This window comes from Cnephaeus nilssonii, assembly GCF_951640355.1.
Source record: "Cnephaeus nilssonii genome assembly, chromosome: 14".
NCBI classification, from domain to species: domain Eukaryota; kingdom Metazoa; phylum Chordata; class Mammalia; order Chiroptera; family Vespertilionidae; genus Cnephaeus; species Cnephaeus nilssonii.
The window spans coordinates 30,597,358-30,616,435 of NC_137085.1; positions in this window are offsets into that span (position 1 = coordinate 30,597,358).

Below are 19,078 nucleotides of genomic sequence, written 5' to 3' on the forward strand. Positions count from 1 at the left end.
CAAGGCTTGTCTTGGCCTGCCTTCCCCCAAGGCTGTGGGTCCTAAGGAAAGAAACAAACTTGGTCCTTTTGGTTTCTTCAGGACCTCATACAGGGTCTGGAACACATGCTTGTCAAAGAAATGCAGGAAGAAAACCAACATTTTTTGAGCAAAGTCAATGTGTCAGTCTTGGAGCTTGTACTGTTCAGAATGTATCCCTCTGAATCCTCACCTGACGATTATGTGAGACATAGCCAAGAGCCATAAAAATGCTCATTCTTTTAATTTGCCTTTTGCATGATTTCTTTGGAAGTTATCATTTAAAATATATATATATATTTTACACTTGGAGACTTAATTGAGAGAGAATTTCTTAAAATACACACAACACGGAATTTATCATCTCAACCATTTTCACGTGTACAGTTCAGTAGTGTTTAGTATAATCATATTGTTGCGCAATATACAAGATGAGCATTTTCATCTTGTGAAACTGAAACTCTATACCCATTAAACAACTCCCCATTCTTCACTCCTCCCAGCCTCTGGAAATGATTTCACCTTCTGTCTCTATTAATTTGACTAGTCTAGATAACTTCTGTAAGCAGAATCTAATAGTATTTGTCTTTTTGTAACTAGCTTATTTCACTTAGCATAACGTCTTCATTAAAGTTCATTCATTTGTAGCATGTATCAGAATTTCTTGCCTTTTTAAGGTTGAGTAATATTCCACTCACCTGTAGTTTTTTTGTTGTTTGTTTGTTTGTTCAGTATTCAACCTTCATATTGCTTTTCAGTTTCTTTTGTCATTACTCCCTAGTTTTAGTGCATTGTGATTACAGAATATTATCGGTATTCATTCTATTTTTGGAAAGTATTTGAGATTTTTATTTGCTTGCTTGTTTGTTTTTTGTATCCTTACATGTGGTCATTTGTTAATGATCTGTGGGCACTTACAAAGAATATACTCTAGGTTTTCAAGGTATAAAGTTTGATATCTTTTAATTCAGTCTAACTTACTAATTAACAAATCAAGCCCTCTATATCCTTACTTATTGTATGATTATTCATAGTCTAAGAGAGGTAAACTAAATTTTTTACTCTTACTGTACTTCTGTCCATTTTCCCATATTTTCCTTATTGTTTTTGCTTTATGAATTCTGATGCTATATTATTTTGTGCATAAATATTTATGACAGATCTTCATGGTAGCTCTCAGCTTTCATCGGTATAACATTTTCTCTTGTGTTTTGTTTTCTGATTTTCTGTAAGTCCAAGCGTGTCTGATATTAATACTATAACACTTGTTTCTTGTTATTTGTGTTTGCATGTATTATATTTGTTTTTGCTATTTATTTCTACTCTTTTACTTTCAAACATTCGGAGGAACACAATTTTAAGTGTCTCTCTTGCACACGACATTAATTGAGTTTTATTTTATGACTCCATGAGCTGTTTCTAAAGAATGAGATTACCAGGCCAAAGTTAAAGAAGGCTTTTATAACTCTTGACCTGTTTTACGGCTCTTTTACTGGTTGGATCACTTTATTCTGACACCAGCCATTTAGAAGTAAGCCATCTCCCCACCATTGCCAGCATGGCTATTATACTGCTGCTTTAATTTTTAATAGGTGACTATGGGACCTCACTGTTCTTTCATTGCTTTTCTTGGCTTCATCAAATTCTACTTTAAGTAAATACAGATAGAAGAAAGAAGAGGCCAAAAATGAAACATTCCTTTTCAGATATCTCCAATGAGATTAAGATGAATAGTGACATTTTTTTATTCCAGTTTCACACCACATTGGATCAATCACTTTCCACAGGCTCCTCAGACTTTGGATCTCCCCAGGAGAAATGGTCGGGGCTCCTCCCTCATAGCCCTACACCTTGCTCTCTTTCCTGCTGTAGTGAATAGGCAACATAGCAACATAGGACGACATAGGGTCTGGAGCTAGAGTGAATGGATTTCTTTTATTTTTCTTTTTAATTAAAAATATTTTTAGGGAGAGAGAGAGAGAGAGAGAGAGAAGCAATGATGTGTTGTTAGACTTATTTATACATTCACTGGTTGTCTTTTGTATGTGCCCTGACCGGAGATGACGCTCCAAGCAACTGAGCTACCCGACCGGGACTGAGTGAGTGGATTTAAATCCCAGCTCCATCGCTGCCATTTACTAGCTGTGTGACTTACGGCAATTACCCTTTTTGTGCCTTGGTTTCCCAAAGTAACAATCCCCCAAGGGTAACAGTGACCACCGTGGTAACACCTATAGGGATGTGAGGGACAGTTCCTTTATGCCGAGGACCCCGGCGGGATTGTTAGTGCAGGCTCTGCCTCTGGGAGCTACTCCTGTTCCATTCCAACCACGGGGTCTTCGTGGAAGCTTCTCTCCTCTGTGACGCTGCTTCCTTAGCCCCGGCATTTAGTCCCACGCCGGGGCAGGCTCCTGACGCAGCAGAGCCAGCGGCCTTTCCTGGGATCTCTGACCTTGGGACCTGAGACAGGAAGCCTCTCTGGTGGGGAAGCTCTCAGATGTGAGCCCCCAGACGACTGGCAGCCTTGTCTCCAGCCTACGAAGGGAAGCAGACCACCGAGAAAGAAAGAGCCTAACATTGTTAGAACCCTTGGCTCCATTTTCCCTAAGCTCACTTGCAACCAAAAGAGTTTTAATGCCACTCCTAAGGCACCTTAGAACTGTACAGATTGTGCGGTCTCCTGTCAGTCTGTCCACCTCTCTCCGGAAAGCCAAGAACTCTTGTAAGCCCCTTTCTAACACACACACACACACACACACACACACAATTCCCAGCTTCTTGTGGCTCCTTCTCGCCTGCACTGCCTGCACACGCCTCGACTGCTCCACACACACTCAGAGACAGCTGCGCCGAAGCCCAGTCCTTAGGAACTGCACTTGCTAAACAGGATGTTATTCCAGAAAGCTGTGCCCTTCTCTGTACGCCCCTTGTCCCTTCCTCACTGCCCTATTCAGCAACTTCACAAGTACATAAGGAGCACCTGCCAAGAACCACGTCAGGCCTGGGGCCCCAGAGAGGCAGCAAACAGTTCCTGCTGTCAAGGAACCCGCAGGCTTGCGGGACCATCAGGCTGTCAAAAGGCAACTCCAAGAGACAGTGGGACGAGTGTTGAACAGATGCTATTACCAAGTGCTGCCGCCGCTCAGAGGAGGCTCTGTCACTGGTTGCCTAGGACAGTCGTCCGGCTGGCCTCCCCCCTCCAGCGTCTCCCCGCCCAGGGCCACCCTGCCCACTGCTGACACAGAATGCCTTCTGAACACAGCTCAGCTGCTCCTTCCTGCACAGCTTCAGCACTCATTCCTGAGCCTGGCGAGATCCTAATCCAGATAGCGACTGCCTCAACCTACTTTCTCTGCCACATTGCCCGCTGTTTCCCATTCATAAACCTCACCCTCAAGTCTCACCCGCCCACTCACTTTCGTCATCAGCGTCATCAGCGTCTTCACACCCCCGTGCCTCTCCTCGCCCTGTTCCTTCTGCCTCCCATCCCTGCCTGTGTCAGTTGAATCCAAGGTGTGGCAACTGAGTTCACCTCTCACGTGCCTGCTCTGATCATCTGGCTGTGTTGCTGTGTAGAGAAGGATTCTGTGGAAGCAGCTGGGCTCAGGGAAAGAGAAAGGGGGGGTCAGGTAGCAACATCTTCCATGGACACCAAATTGAGTGTGTGTTGGGTGAGTGTGTGTTTGGGGGTGGGGTGGGCAGACAACACATTTGGGATGCATTTGCAGACTTTGTTCCAGGTCCAGGTCTAATATCACTTCCTTGCACCTCCAAGTGAAATTAACCTTTTTTCTGGACTTTATAACCTCTCTACACCTCTATTAGAGCAGATTGCTCCTTCCTTTTTATGGGTATATCTTCTTCCCCCTGTTTGAGGGTACAGATATATCATCCTATGGAGCATGGTACAAGGACAAGGTTGGGATCAAAACACATGAACTGAACAGATGGAACCATGTGGAGCACCAGTGCCGTTCGGCAGGAGGGGTACAGCCACTGAAGAGGCTCGTGGGCGGCGGGCGGGGGGGGGGGGGGGGGGGACAGGCTGTCCTGAGGAGCGGGCTTTCCCTACAGCTGCTGCCCAGGGCAGACGCGGAGGCTGGTGTCATTGTGGCCATGTTCTCACTCCCGAATCCATCTCCTGCGTTGTTACCTCTGTCTGACCTGCCATTTGCTATCTTGTGAGTCTGTGAACACCAACATCTGAGCTCCCACCCTCTCTCTCTCTCTCTCTTTCATTCTTTTACTAAGCAAACCATTACTGATACCCCCTCGGTGGTCAGTTCTGTGTTTGCTGTTTGGGGTACAGGGAAGATGTCCTGCCGTCAACCCGATCACTGGCTTGGGGAGTGTGGGACAGAGATGGGGAAAGTCTGAGACCTAAGGAATAGGAGATAAGAAGTGACCTGGGCCCTAAGAAAGAAGCAGGGGGAGTGCGGAGTGAGAACAGCAGAAGGCTCTGGGGTGGGGAGTGGAGGTTGCTGACACGCCCACACGCACCAATTTCCTTCCCCTCTACACCCCTCAGCACCTCATACCCGAGTCGCCTGATTGCCACCGCTGCAAGCTCTGTCCTCCCCAGTGCAGGGACTTACATAGATGGAGTCAGGGAACATTTAAACAGCCTCAGTACATCTTACCACCTAGACCCCACCCACACAAACATGCAAACCTCAAAAGCCCAGCACCAATTACCCACCCCACCCCCCACACCTGGGGCCCTCAGGCCACCCACTGGACTCCCTTGAATCTCTCTTACTGAGTTCACACCTGGGACTCTCGTCCAGGTAACCACCTGGGCTCCTGAGCTGCACGGGGCCCTGGTTGTTCTGTCCCCAGGTCTGGGTGATTACCGTGATGTCCCTAAATGATTATAGAAGCTCCAGAACTCTTGGCAGATTCGCTAAGGCTGCTCCACCCCTCCGTCCCTCTGGGTTTCTGGTCCCACAGCAAGCGCCTCCCCCTCCTCCCCACTCCCCCCAGCCTCACGCACAGACATGTTTGGGCTGCAGGCCCAGCTGCAGAGCTGTATAGCCCCGTTGGCAGGAGACGGGCTGGCTCCAGAGAGCTGGCCGAGGGGAATACAGCAGATCACATTTCTTCAGCTCGTGCCAAATATTATTCAGACATAGCTTTTCAGACAGACACAAATTGCTCATCCAATAAACACAGAAGGGCTAATCCCTGGGCGTTTATCGGAGTGGGGAAAGACGAGAGAAAGGGACAGTCACAGGGGGCCTTTGAGAGCTGGCCTGGGGTGGCTGGCCCAAGACCTCTCTGCACGCCTGGGGTTTTCTCCGGAGAGGGCCTGAAACCCAGCACCAGGGCTTTGGGATTTGCTTTCATCGTGACACACAAAGCCTGTGTTGGTACATACACTTCCTGCAGTGAACGGCGAGGAGGAAATCTACATGGGCCAGGGTGCCTTTGTGGGCCCACAGGCCTCACCTCCCGTTGTCAGTCTGGGCCAGGGGACAGCTGGCTGCAGAGGCGTCATAGCTTTCCTCACCGTGCCAGTGTCCCCTGGTCAATCTGTGTTTGTTTGTTTGCAGAGTTCTCAGGAGACATCCCTCCTGGCCTGGGATCTCTCACTTCTGGCTGACAGGTGTGAGAGCATGACTGCTGAGAAAGCAGGGACTAGGCTGACCACATGGCAGCGGACCAGAGACACAGGGTTCCTCCGTCCACACCAGAGGGCTGGGTGAGCCACTGGGTCTTTGGCCAGCCCCTTTTTGCTAGGCCCTTCTAATGGGCTCCACGAACTTTCCCCTTTGAGGGACTTGGCCCAAAAATGAGAGAAGCCAGGCCCTGCTCTGAGGCCCAACCTCAGGGACCAGGGAGAGGAAGACCGGGTAAGGCCTCTGGAGACAGCCTGGCTCCTCCCACTGCCGAGGCCAGCCTCTGCCCTAGGCTCTGTGCCACCCTGGGACTCTGAAGGATGCCCAGTGGAGAGGGCACCCCGCTATTGAGGGGAGGTAAGGCTCAGGGTAAGGGCATGAAAATAATTGCTGACCTTTATATAGCCAGACACTATTCTCACAACACGACGGAGTCGCTATAGTAATTAATATTGGTTCCATCCAACTAGTGAATGGGAGGCTTCCGAATCTGTGCTCTTAATCTGACTCTGCCCTATTTGCCCACAGGCCTATGAGAGATGCCTTGGTTTTAGAAATTCCAACTGTGGGGGAATCCTTAGGAGGGTCTGGAGGTCTGGAGTCTCCAGACCTGGAATGCCACCTTCGGAGCGCAATGCTAAGGCAGGTTCCCATTGAGGACCCGGGGGCTCTATAATAAGGGTGACTAACTTTCCCAGTTTTTTCAGAGCTCAGAGGATTCTTGGGATGTGGTACTTTCCACTGGGACGGTCCTGGGCAAACGGGATAAGTTGATCATCCTATCTGTAACCAAAGGTCTGGGCAAGAACAAGTGCCCTGGACTTCAGGACCCACCTGCGGGCCATCCTCCTCCTCACACCTCAGGACAGAAACTCACTGACTGGCCTGCTGATTAGGAAGAGGGCAAAGTAACAGCCAGCTGGCAGCAGCTCTTCCCAGACGCTTGGGAGAGGCGGACAATGTCACGTGGTAATAGCGCAGGGACACTGTGGCCCTTGAGCTTAGTGGGAACAAGGTGCCTTCTGGTGTGGCCAATCCGAACACAACGGGAAGACTAAGGGGAATTCTCAGGTGAGGACTGGCAGGCAGGTAGGCCGCATGAGCCTGGTGACCTCAAAGGAAGCCAGAGGCGGGGCCTAACCCACTCTGACGACAGGGAGGAAGTTTCTTTTCTGGTTCTTGAAACTTAATTCCTGCCAGGAATGGCCTCGCTTCTACCCACCTGCCATCTGGATTCACACTGACTGCATTCCTAGCCCAGCAGCCCTCACCCTTTTTCCTCTCTGACCTGCTCACCACTTGTGTCCTTTTGTTAGTCTCTTCCGTTGGGAAGATCTGAAACTCAGTGAAGCAGCACCCACAAGATTTCAGTAGAAGGAACTTGGGTTCTGAAGCACCGAATCCAAGGGCAGAAGTGCTGGTGGGCCTCGGGAGGGGTCAAGAAGCCTCAGGATCACAGGCAGCGATTGCTTCCTTCATTTCCAGCCCCACTTCTCTGTGGCCGGTTCCATTCTTTCAGCTCATTTGCATCTCTGTGTATTGGCAGAAGACAGGATGTTTACGTAATTTCAATTCCAGCCACACCCAGGGACTGACAGACTGTCTTGAATCTCAAATCCAAGTTCTCTCTCTCTCTCTCTCTCTCCATCTCCCTTCCTCTCTCATATTTAAAAACCCCAAATATTAAAATAAATAAATAAATAAAACCTGAACCCTAGGAAGTTTGTCAAACATACTTGACAAGAAAAGATTATATATCGTTATGAAACAGTATTAAATTATTCATTTATCCAGAGTGATCATAGAAGATATCAAAGACAAATATAGGTTACTTATTGTTAGCTTAGCAACACTTTAGTTCTTAGGATTGAAAAGATTGTTTTCTTAAGTAATCAAGGACTTGATTAAGACAATATAAATCACAGAGCTACTTTAATAATACATAGACTCTTTGTTTTCTAGGCAGAAAACTTTTCATAATAGCTTATCTAGAGTAGAACAATAAATACAGGAAAAAACTGTCTTCAACAGAGCAAAAAAGAACTAAAGTCTAATTCTGTATGGGCTTATTTTTGATATTTAAATTCATTTACTTAAATTTATTCCAATCTGATTCAGCTTAACAACACATAACATTTCCTTTCTCAGGATTCCTTTTCCACAAACTTTCTACAGCTTCATCCCTCTTAGTTTGCCTCTTCTTACTCAGAAATAACCAACTTTAGTACAAACTACTTTCTTTTAATTCCCTTAAACTGTATCTCCACACCTTATATCTTCTATTATCAAAACAATAATTTCTTTCTATTTTAATTAGAATTCGTAACCCTTAGAAACCTTAATTTCTCATGACAACTTAAAAGTAAGTAATCAGTTCTGGCTGTTCTTGCTCAGTGGTTAGAGTGTCAGCCCATGTAGACAGCGCCTGGGAAGGCACATGGGCATTTCTTTAATTATTGTCAGCTGAAACCAAGGCCACGCCCTGGGAACATGCTTTGCCAAAAAGTCAAGAGTGTTATCAGCACTGACTCTTACCTTTGCCCAGGTGTCGGGTAGTGGGACTTTGATATGTAAATCCAGTCATGCACCAGGAATGCTCGGGCCTACTCAAGAATGCAAATAATCTCCTTTGATCCTAACTTTTGGTGAAACTTCCTGGTATTTGGGGGTATAAATAAACAGGCTGCTTCGGCTCTGGGTCCCTGTCCCTCCATCAGAGAGGACAGTGGTCCCACCTGGCTCCCAGCTTTTTCCTTCTATCTTTGTGTCTGGTCTCTTTCTTTCTTTTATTTCTCAATCCCCAGCCACCTCTATTCAGAACCGGTTCCTCTCTCTTTCCGTGCTGGACTGGGAAAAGAGAGGCCCCGCCATAAGCCCACACACCAGAGGGTCATGGATTCAATTCCTGGTCAAGAGCATATCCATGCCCTGGCCAGGGCACGTGTGGGAGGCAACCAATTGATGTGTCTCTCTCACATTGATGCTTCTCTCTCTCCCTCTCCCCTCCTCTCTTCCACTCTAAAAAAAATCAGTGGAGCCCTAGCTGGTCTGGCTCAGTGGATAGAGCATTGGCCTTCGGACCAAAGGGTCCCAGGTTCGATTCCCATCAAGGGCACATGCCTGGGGTTGTAGGCTCAATCCCCAGTAGGGGTCGTGCAGGAGGCAGCCAATCAATGATTCTCTCTCATCATTGATGTTTCTATCTCCCTCTCCCTTCCTCTTTAAAATCAATAAAAATATATATTTTTAAAAATCAATGGAAAATATATCCTCGGGTGAGGATTAACAACAACAAAAAAGTAAGTAATCAGCATTCTTTAGATTGGCAAATTTATGAATACATTTCACAACCTTTAGAATCATAGGTTCTTTCATTGGCAAATATATTTACAATTTTTTAATATGAAGTATAAGACATATTCATTAATAGATCCAAATTTATCTTTCTATTTCTCTGTAATAAGAAGTCAAAAGTAGATAAATTTAGACCACTCTAACAATGTTTTAGAATTTCATGTTATTTGAGATATCTAGATATTCAATCATTTTTATCATTTAACTTATTAAAACTCTAGGTTTCAAGTTATGAAAATAATTTGTGAAGCTATGTTTAACATATAATTATTATTGAAAGGTTTTGTCTTTAAAAAAACCGTTTTATTGCCCTGGCGGGGTAGCTCAGTTGGTTGGAGCTTCATTTCTGATGTGTCAAGGTTGAGGGTTCATTCCAAGTTAGAGCTGTGGACGAAAGGGGCCACATGCTAACCTGACAAGCTCAGGGAAGGCCTGCATGGTGGCCTTGCAAACTCAGAGATCTAAAGTCACCACAAAGGATGGTCTGAAATTAAACTTTAACTAAAATCTGTTATGGTGTGTAGTTACCTCCTAGGCCAGTATTTTCATTGACAAGGTCAACCTTTACCTTAACTGAGCCTCTCTGTCTTTTTGCATCTATGATAACATATCCTTGAAATGTCTGGGTAACTTCCCTCTTTCTGGACCCCTTGGGGCACAACCAATGTGCCTGGGCGCCATGACAGATACCACAAATTCCTTCATTGTTATTGTTATCTTGTTAATTGTTGAGTGTTAACTATCCTGCACCCACCTAAGTATGTGTCTGTCATTTTTTTTCTTGTGTCTGTCATTTTGCTTTTCATCCAACCCCAGAGTTCACCCCCCCTCTCCCTCCCCCGCCCCGCTTTGCTTTCTCCCGTCTCACTAGTCTATCACCAATGGATTTCATGTAACCCACCTATGTCTCCTCCTTTGATTGCAATGTATAAAAATAGACGAAAGACCGACATTCTCTGGAGCACTATCCCAATCCATTGAGATACTGCTTCCCAGCAATTGTTGACAGTTTGGCTCAAATAAACTCACAAAAATTCTTTACAGGTTTGAATGCTTTTATGTTGACAGGGCACATACAAGAATCAACAAATGGCTCAGCCGGTGTCACTCAGTGACTGAGTGTCGACCCATAAACCAAGAGGTCGCTGGTTAGATTCCTGGTCAGGGCACATGCCCAGGTTGCGGGCTCCATCCCTAGTAAGGGGTGTGTGGCAGGCAGTCGATTGGTGATGTTTCTCAATCATTGATGTTTCTATCTCTCTTTCCCTCTCCCTTCCTCTCTCTCTAAAAATCAATAAAAACATTAAAAGAAAAGAATCAACCTATGAATGTGTAAATAAGTGAAACAACAAATCAATGTTTCTTCCTCTCTCTCTAAAAATCAAAATAAAAAATGTTATTTATTAGTTAACTATGAGATATTAAAGTCAATTATTATCCAAGCTATTTTCTTGACAAATGTTTACGAGCTAACATGAACTTATTTCTGTAAATACAGGTAAAACAAAAATACATGTAATTTTAATGACTCTAAAAGACATGTTTATTTAACCAAAACTGAAACCAGCTTTAATATAAAATATTTCCCAGATATGTGACCATGACAGGCATATGGGTTAGTTTCATTTTTCTGTTTTGCTTAATCTTCTGTGATTTTTATTATGTCATAAAAGTTGACAAGGGAGCATTTGAGATCTTGCTTCCTGGCATTTGTCCTCAGTGTGGCTCAAATAAACTCTTCTAAAAATTCAAAAAAGAAAGAAAAGAGAACAGCAATCAAGATTAGTTTCTTTATATATCCAATTTATATAAGTATTTAATTATTTTAAGGCATTTAAATATTACAAATTAGCAATACTATCTGGAGGTAGAAAATACCATATTATACATACTAGTAAAGCATACAGACCAACACAAACATGTCACAAACAGATCAGAACATAAACAGAATTACTAATAGTTGTATGGAAGGCACAATTTTTCTCATTTGCTCTTTACAATTTTGGGTGGGGGGAAGAGAGAGAGAGAAACATCAATAATGAGAGAGAATCATTGATTGGCTGCCTCCTGCACACCCCCTACTGGGGATCAAGCCCGAAATCCAGGCATATGCCCTTGACCGGAATCAAACCCAGGATTCTTGAGTCCACAGGCCGATGCTCTATCCTCTGAGCCAAACCGGCCAGGGCTGCCCTTTACAATTTTTAAGTAGGCTGGGGAAAAGGGGATGGAGAGGGTGGGGTGTCCGGGCATGAGAGATTTCAGCCACTTTTGTAAGTGTTCCTTTCCCAATTTTTTTGCCTCAGGCTTCCCAGCCTCAGGTAGTTGTGGGCTGTGTTTGCATTTCCAATTGCCCAGCAGGAAAATCATATGAGACTTTCATAAGAGAAATATGAGACTTTCATAAAATCATATGAGACTTTCATCTATCAGACTTTGAAAAATCAACTTCCAATTCTGCCAAATTTCTGATCAATTATTAAACCCTTTAAATCTTCTTCTAATACACCAATTTTTATCATCTTATATCTCAATTATCTTTTTAAAATTTCCACCTTGTTGGGAAATTTCTGCTGGCCAATGGTCTGATGTCCATGGTCTCTTACCTGTAGCAGTCTAGGGAGCTAAGCAGTGTTCCAGCCACTGAACGTTTATTTAGAAAGTCACAGAGGTAGAAGTGAGGGTAGAAGAAATGGGCTCAAGAAACAAGTGACTGAAGCGAAAGAAGGGCCCTTGTTGCTTAGGAGAGAGAGAGAGGCAAGGAAAAAGGGTCTGGGAGCAAGGGGATGGAGAAAGGTGCTGGCAGCTCCTTAGAGAAAGCTGCCCAGGAATAGATTCTTAAAGATATAAAGGAAGTGGAGATTTCTCAGAACAAGTCAGAGCCAGCACAATCAAATTTCCTTTCTTGACAAGTTCCTGAACTGACAGATCACAGAGCTGCACTTGTTGGCAAATTGGACCTTCAGCAAGACCCTTAACAATCTCTGCCATGATCTTCTTCTTCTTTCTTTCTAATCCTCACCCGAGGATACTTTTCCATTGATTTTTAGGGAGAGTGAAAGAGAGAGGGAAAGACAGAGAGAAACACTGATGTGAGAGAAACACATCGTTTGGTCGCCTTCTGCACAAGCCCTGACCAGGACCCAGCCAGGCAAGGTACGTGCCCTTGACTGGAATCAAAACCAGGACCCTTTGGTCCGCAGGCTGAGGCTCTATCTACTGAGTCAAACCGGCTAGGGCTGCTATGATATTCTTATTGATTAAAATGAAAAAGAAAAAAAAATGGGTTAGATGATAGTATAATTAAGAGGAAAATTAACCTCTAAATGACTAGAGTGGGCTTTCTAGGATCTGAGAAAGTTGTACTTGAGGCAAAGGACTGATCCCAACAGATCGTGGACATATCCTGTCCTGGGAACAGATGTTGCTAGAAATGGATGGCTGAACTCACTATCTGGGGCCTAACACCAGTATCAGAGGCATTTTCCTGGAGATTGGGGTAAAGAGGGAAGAGGAGGAAGCCAGAGGAAGCCTACCTCACTTCAGGTCATGGGAGGAACTCCAGTTGGGCACTCAGAACAAAGTGTGGATGGGAGTAGCATCCTGACAGGCTGTTTTTGGTGTTGTGATAGATTAAAATTGGCCACAAATTCTTTACCACATTTCTCATCAATGGGTTAAATCTATTTCCTCTCCTCTTGAATCTGGGCTGGCCCCATGACTTGTTCTGTCCAATAGAATGTAGCAAATGTGTCCAAGACCTGACTTTAAGAGATCTTCCACTCCCTCCTATGCATTTTGAATACCCCTTCTTACAGTTCATCTGCCATCTTGTAAGGAAGCCCAAGCATCCATGTGGAGAGACCTGAGGAGAACTGAGGCCTTTGGCTAGCAGTTCTAGCTAAGCAGCCAGCCAGCAACCAACAACCACTTTTGGCCATGTGAGTGAAAACATTTGTACTTTTCAGACATTCTATTACCCAGGCAGAAAAACATCTGGTTAATACATAGAATTTTAAGAAATAATTTTTCTTAAGAAATAATTTGCTTTAAGAAACTAATTTTTGGTTAGTGTTTTTTAATAACAAGGGTTGGCAAACTTTTTCTGTAAAAGATTAGATAGTGGTGGATGAAAAAAGGGGTTCTATGGAAAGTAGGTTGATCTGATCATAAATTCCTAACTGGGCAGGTCATGGTGGGTAGTCATGCCCCAGACACATAACTTTTTAGTAAAAGGTTTATCTTTGCCTTAAGCAAGACCTGTCCATTGTTTCTATGCATCTAGGTTAAAATAATTTTGAATTAAGCCATAACCACTGTCAAGAAAGCACATAATCTTGCCCAGCCAGCATTGCTCAGTGGTTGAGTGTTGACCTATGAACCAGGAGGTCACAGTTCAATTTCCGGTTGGGGCACATGCCCAGGGTTGCGGGTTCGATCCCCAGTGTGGGGCATACAGGAGGCAGCCAATCAATGATTCTCTCTCATTTTTGATGTTTCTCTCTCTCTCCCTCCCCGTTCCTCTCTGAAATATATATATATATATATATATATATATATATATATATATATATGTATATATATATATATATATATATATATATATATATATGTATATATATGGAAAGAATAAAATATATATGAAAAGCACATAATCTTAACATCCTGTAATCCAATCCTCCCTCATCCCCACTTTTTTCTAACTTCATGTAGTCTTTCTTACACTCTCTCAATTTCAAATGCATAAAAGAAGTTGCAAAAATGCCCTGGCTGGGTAGCTCAGTTGGTTGGCATGTCATCCAGATGCGCCAGAGTTTCAGTTTCCATCTCCAGTCAGGGCATGTGCAGGAATCAACCAATGAATGCATGGATGGGTGCAACAGCAAGTCGATGTTTCTCTCGCTCGCTTGCTTGCTCTCAACTCAATCCATCAATTAATTAAAAACAAAACAAAACACGAGGCTGCAAAACTGTTCATCTCAGGAGCATTTGAGATCTTGCCATATGTTTTTCGGTTTGACTCAAATTCTTATAAAACTTCTCTACAGGTTTGGACACATTTTTTTAAATTAAAAATATTTTTATTGATTTCAGAGAGGAAGGGAGAGGGAGAAAGAGATAGAAACATCAATGGTAAGAGAGAATCATTGATTGGCTGCCTCCTGAACGCCCCACACTGGGGATGGAGCCTGCAATTGGGCATGTGCTCTGACTGGGAATCGAACTGTGACCTCCTGGTTCATACATTGACCCTCAACCACTGAGCCACAGTTTGGATATTTCTTATGTTGACATAGTAAATATTTTAGGTTTTACAGGCAAGATGGTCTGTTGCACTACTCAACGCAGTCATTGTAGCATGAAAGCAAACTGACAATAGGTAAACCTATATGCATGGCTGAGTTCTAGTAAAATTTCTTTACAAAAACAGGTGGTGGGCTGGATTTGACCTATGGAACCCCGCAATGGGTAATTGAAACAGAAAGTGATGCCTGGAAGTGGGGTGCTTCCAAAACCCTAAAACACAGAGCATTGACTTTGGAAGCAGAAAGCTTGCAGAGTCCTGAACAGTAGCAAGGAGATTGCAAGTGCAGTAAGGAAATTGTTACTGGAGATTGTTAGAGACCTAAATCACATACAGGCAGCATGCAGTTAGCAAGGATGATACAAAATGTATCCAATGAACTTGTGGTCTTGCTCTGGAGCAGCGGTTGCCAACCGGTGGTCGGCGGATCACTGGTGGTCTGTGAGGTCCGAAAGGTTGGCAACCGCTGCTCTGGAGAATTCCAGGCAAAATGTTCAAAGTTCCAAAGGACTTGCCCTGTGCTAGATTGCCACCCTCCCCTCCCCACCTCTCACCCCATCCTTTTCTCTTCACTGGGTTTCGATTCTACACACTGTCAATGCTGTTTGGACTCCTCTTACCTATTGGCTTTTGGATTGAATTGCTCAGAGAGGAAGAGGAAGAAGGTAACTTGTTTTATGTTTTATAGTTCCCTGGAACCCGAGGAGCCACACCTAGGCCTGATTCAGCAACTGTGCTGCCAAAGCGAGCACGTAGGCCTGATTCAAATGATGAGATAGATTCTGGACCAGGAGCCTGAGGCAGAAGTCCTAATGGGATGTTCCTTTGGGGAATCTTTGGAGGAGATGAATGTATGTTACATGTGGAAGGAATATAGATCATTTGTGACCACTGGCCTACTACTGTGGATTACAAAAGATGCCTGCCAACCCCTTCTCCCAAGGAGTCTATTTCTACTCCCCTTGAATCTGGATTCCCCTATAACTAAAATGCCCACATAAGTGATGGTTAGGGCTGGGCCTTAAGGAATTTACATTGTTGTTGAAATGCCCCTTCTTGGGATACACCCTCCAGTTTGTGAGAAAACCCAAGCAACCATGTGGAGAGGTCCATGTGAAGAAGAACCAAGGCCCCTGACCCACGACCCATTCTGACCCGGCCCCCAGCCAGCACCAACTGCCAACCATGTGAGGCCACTTTGGAATTTCCAGCTGTGCCAGTGCCCCAGCTGACACCAGGTGGAGCAGCACAGCCCAGGAAACAATTGTGATAAAGTGTTAGTTTTAAGACATTAAGTTTTGGGGTTGTGTGTTATTCAGCCATAGACAACTGAAATGATTGTCTACCAAGTGCCAGGCACTATTCTATGCCCTTCTGACCTACTAGGGTAAAACAGGAATGTAAACTGACAGGTGCAGACGAGAGTACTGTGTAAGGACAGAGGAAATGCCACTACCCAGCTGAAGGCAGTCTGCAGAGAGAAGCAGAGGGCTGTGTGAGTCTGGGCAGATCAGCATGGGATGGGCAAACTACCAAATCCAGATCCCAACTTTTGGCCAGTCAGCACAGCAACTTCCTCCTCCAAGCATCTCCCCGAATGGATTGTTTCACCTGACAAAGGTGAGAGTGGGAAGAGCTGGAGAAGGTTGCCGGGGGTCTGTCTGGCTCTCTAAATCTAGTTCATGTTGGACAATGTTGTCCTGACCTTCTGGAGCTTTCTGATGCAAGAAATGTCCTGATTCTAGGTACCTCTGGACAAGAGATGGTGAGGCTGGTGTTCATGCCTCAGTGGACTCTGCATGTTCCTGAGGGATAGAGCAAGGGTCTGTCCCTTTCCTCACTTCCTGGCCGCAGAAAGGGACAGTTCTGTGACCCTAACCTCCTCTCAATCCTATCTCCTGGCCATTACCTAGATCAGTGATGGCGAACCTATGACACGCGTGTCAGCACTGACACACGTAGCCATTTCTGATGACATGCGGCCGCATGCCGAGGATGAAACATTTGCTGCTCCTGAGGATGAAACATTTGCGACTAGAGTCTTGGAGTTAGTTTTTTCCTCAAAGTGACACACTACCCGAGTTATGCTCAGTTTTTTGGCGAAGTTTGACACACCAAGCTCAAAAGGTTGCCCATCACTGACCTAGATGCATGGAGGAAACATCTCCATTTTCCCCTCCCTTCATTTTTCTGATGGGGGCCAATCTGACCCGTCCTCACTCATTGGCCAGGCATTTTCCTCTTAGGCATACATAGGCTGTTATTGAGTCAACTTCATCGGCACCAACTTCCTAGTGAACAACTCCTGACTTTTGTGTTCTAAAATAACAATAGTTCTTCCCTTCTCCCCTTCCCACGTTAGCAAGACAATCATAAACATTCACTTAACAGGAATTTTTACAAATATTCATTCTGTGCCAACTATGTGCCGGTTCAGTTCTAGGAACTGAGGATACAGCGTGAACATGGAAGTTCCTGCACTCACGGAGCTGATCTGCTGAGGGAGAGAGGCAACAATAAATAAACGTCTAATGTTGGGTAGTGATATCTGCTCTAAAAGAAAATCAAGCTGCTTAAGCAGATTTGGGTGGGGGACTTTCTACAAGGTGGTCTAAGAGGACCTCTTGAGTGAGTGATCTGAGTGACACATAGGGGAAGAGTATTTCAGGCTAAGGGAACAGCCAAAGGCCCCCAGGCAAGAAGAAATGGGGCAAGTTCAAGGACCGGCAATTAGGCTAGTGTGGCTAAAGCAGGCAGAGTGATAAAGGCAGGGAGGAGAAATAAGAACCAGAACTTTCTTCTGAATAAAATGGCAGGATGTGATTTACGCTGACAAAGATCTTCCTGGATGCTGTTTGGAGAACAGACTGGGGAGGGGCATGGAGGAGGTAGAAGCAGGGTGACCTGTTAGGAGGCTACTATATAACCCAGGCCAAGATGATGGTGGTGGCTTGGTTAGGAATGGTTAAAACAGAGTTAGCAAGTGATGAAGCCTTACGACTTGGAGGTAGCACTGACAAGACTTGCTGAGGGCTTGGAAATGGCACTTAAGAGTAAGAGAGGCACACTGATGACACCTTTTAGGCTTGGGGCTTGGGGAACGGGTGAACAACGGTACCATTCTCTGAGGTAGGTAAGAGTGGGAGTGGAGTGTAGGTAGTAAGTTGTTGGGGGCAAGATGTGCTGAGTTTGAGATGCCAGTATGATAGGCAGTTGAATATTAGTCTGGGGGATCTTGGCTAGAGACAGAAACTTTGTAGTCATCAGCATCCAGACATTATAAATCAACCCTAAGGAGTACAGACAGAAAAGAGCATCATGGACATGGCCTGGGGCCTTCCACAAGGGGACGAGGAGGAGAAGCCCATCAGAGAGACAGGCGTGCCAGTGGAGTGAGGAAGACCAGGAAAGTCAGGTGTTCCAGGAGCCACGTGAAGAAAGTGGATTCTATAGGATCACAACCAAGGGCCAACTCCTGAGCGTGGGTTTTTTCCACCTGTGAGGTGGAGACAGTAACAGTTCCTTTGCGGGGTAGCTGGAATTGAATGAGATAAAATGTGTGAAGCAGTGAGGCTTGTGTCTGACTGGCATATAATAAACTTTCAATCTCTGTCTGCCCCACCCCCACCCCCACCCCCGCACTGCAGAGTGGCTGTGAGAGCCCTCAGCTTCTCCGCCCACATATAAGTGATAGCGCCTCCATGAGTCCTCCTCAGGGCTGAGGTTTCCTCGCTCACTTAGGCACTAGGTAGGCCTGAGGAGTGGCCTCTGGGTCAAATGTGAACCCACAAAACCTCCAGCCCTTACTTGCAAATGAACAAGGACTAAACATGTGGTTTTGTTTTTATTTAAAGTTTTGGAGCCAGAATTCTGCCCCTGCCTCCCAACAGCTGTGGGATCTTATGCAAGCTTAACCTTCCTGAGCCTGGAACTCTTTCATCTGTAAAATGGGGACAATTCCTCCTTCACGGGATTGGGTCCAGACCTGTGTAGATTGTAAATAAAGCCGGCTGCTCTCCTGCTGCTTGCCTGCGTGGAAGTTACTGAGGCTCCTCGCTTCGCTCCTAAAGCGTGTATCCTCGTGGGGTGGGATGCACTAGAAGAGCCCCCCCCACACACACACACACTAAACCGAGGCGGGCAGGCCTCTGAGATCCCGTGGCCCGGGCTATTCAGGAGAAGCGCACGCACCCACTTTCCTTCCGCAGGGCTCGGGTGAGCCACGTCTGCACGCTGGGCCCACAGCCGTAGCCTAGCCGGCCTGAGGAGGAGGGTTCCGGACTCCCAGGGGAATCCCTCCGCAGCTGTGCCGCCTCCCGCCCGGCCGCAGCCCGCTGCTTGGACGGCCTCTCTGCACCCCGACCCCGCAGGCCCACCGGCTGGAACGCCGCCGCGGCCCCCAACCCCCCCCCCCCCCCCAAAACAGTAACCGGCTGGCTCTCTCCTCCGCCCTCTTCTTTGCCACCACGCCGCAGGCCAGGCCCACCTCCCAGCCCCGGAGCACCCCAGGAAGTGGCGGCGCCCCCCGAGGGCGGGTCGGAGGAGGAGGCGCGGCTGCCCGGCGAGCGACGAGGTCCCGCCACCGAGCTCGGGAGGCCGGCGCTTGGGGCTGTCACCGGAGTCCCGAGCCGAACCCGGGCAGCACCTCGCCGGGGGCGCCTCGGGGCCGCCAGCCGCCCCGGCAAACAGCCCCGCCCCCCGCCGCCCAACTTCCCCAGTCCCCGCCCCCGGCTCGGCCCCGCCCTCCACCCCGCGCCCCGGAGACCCCGCCTCGCGCTCACCC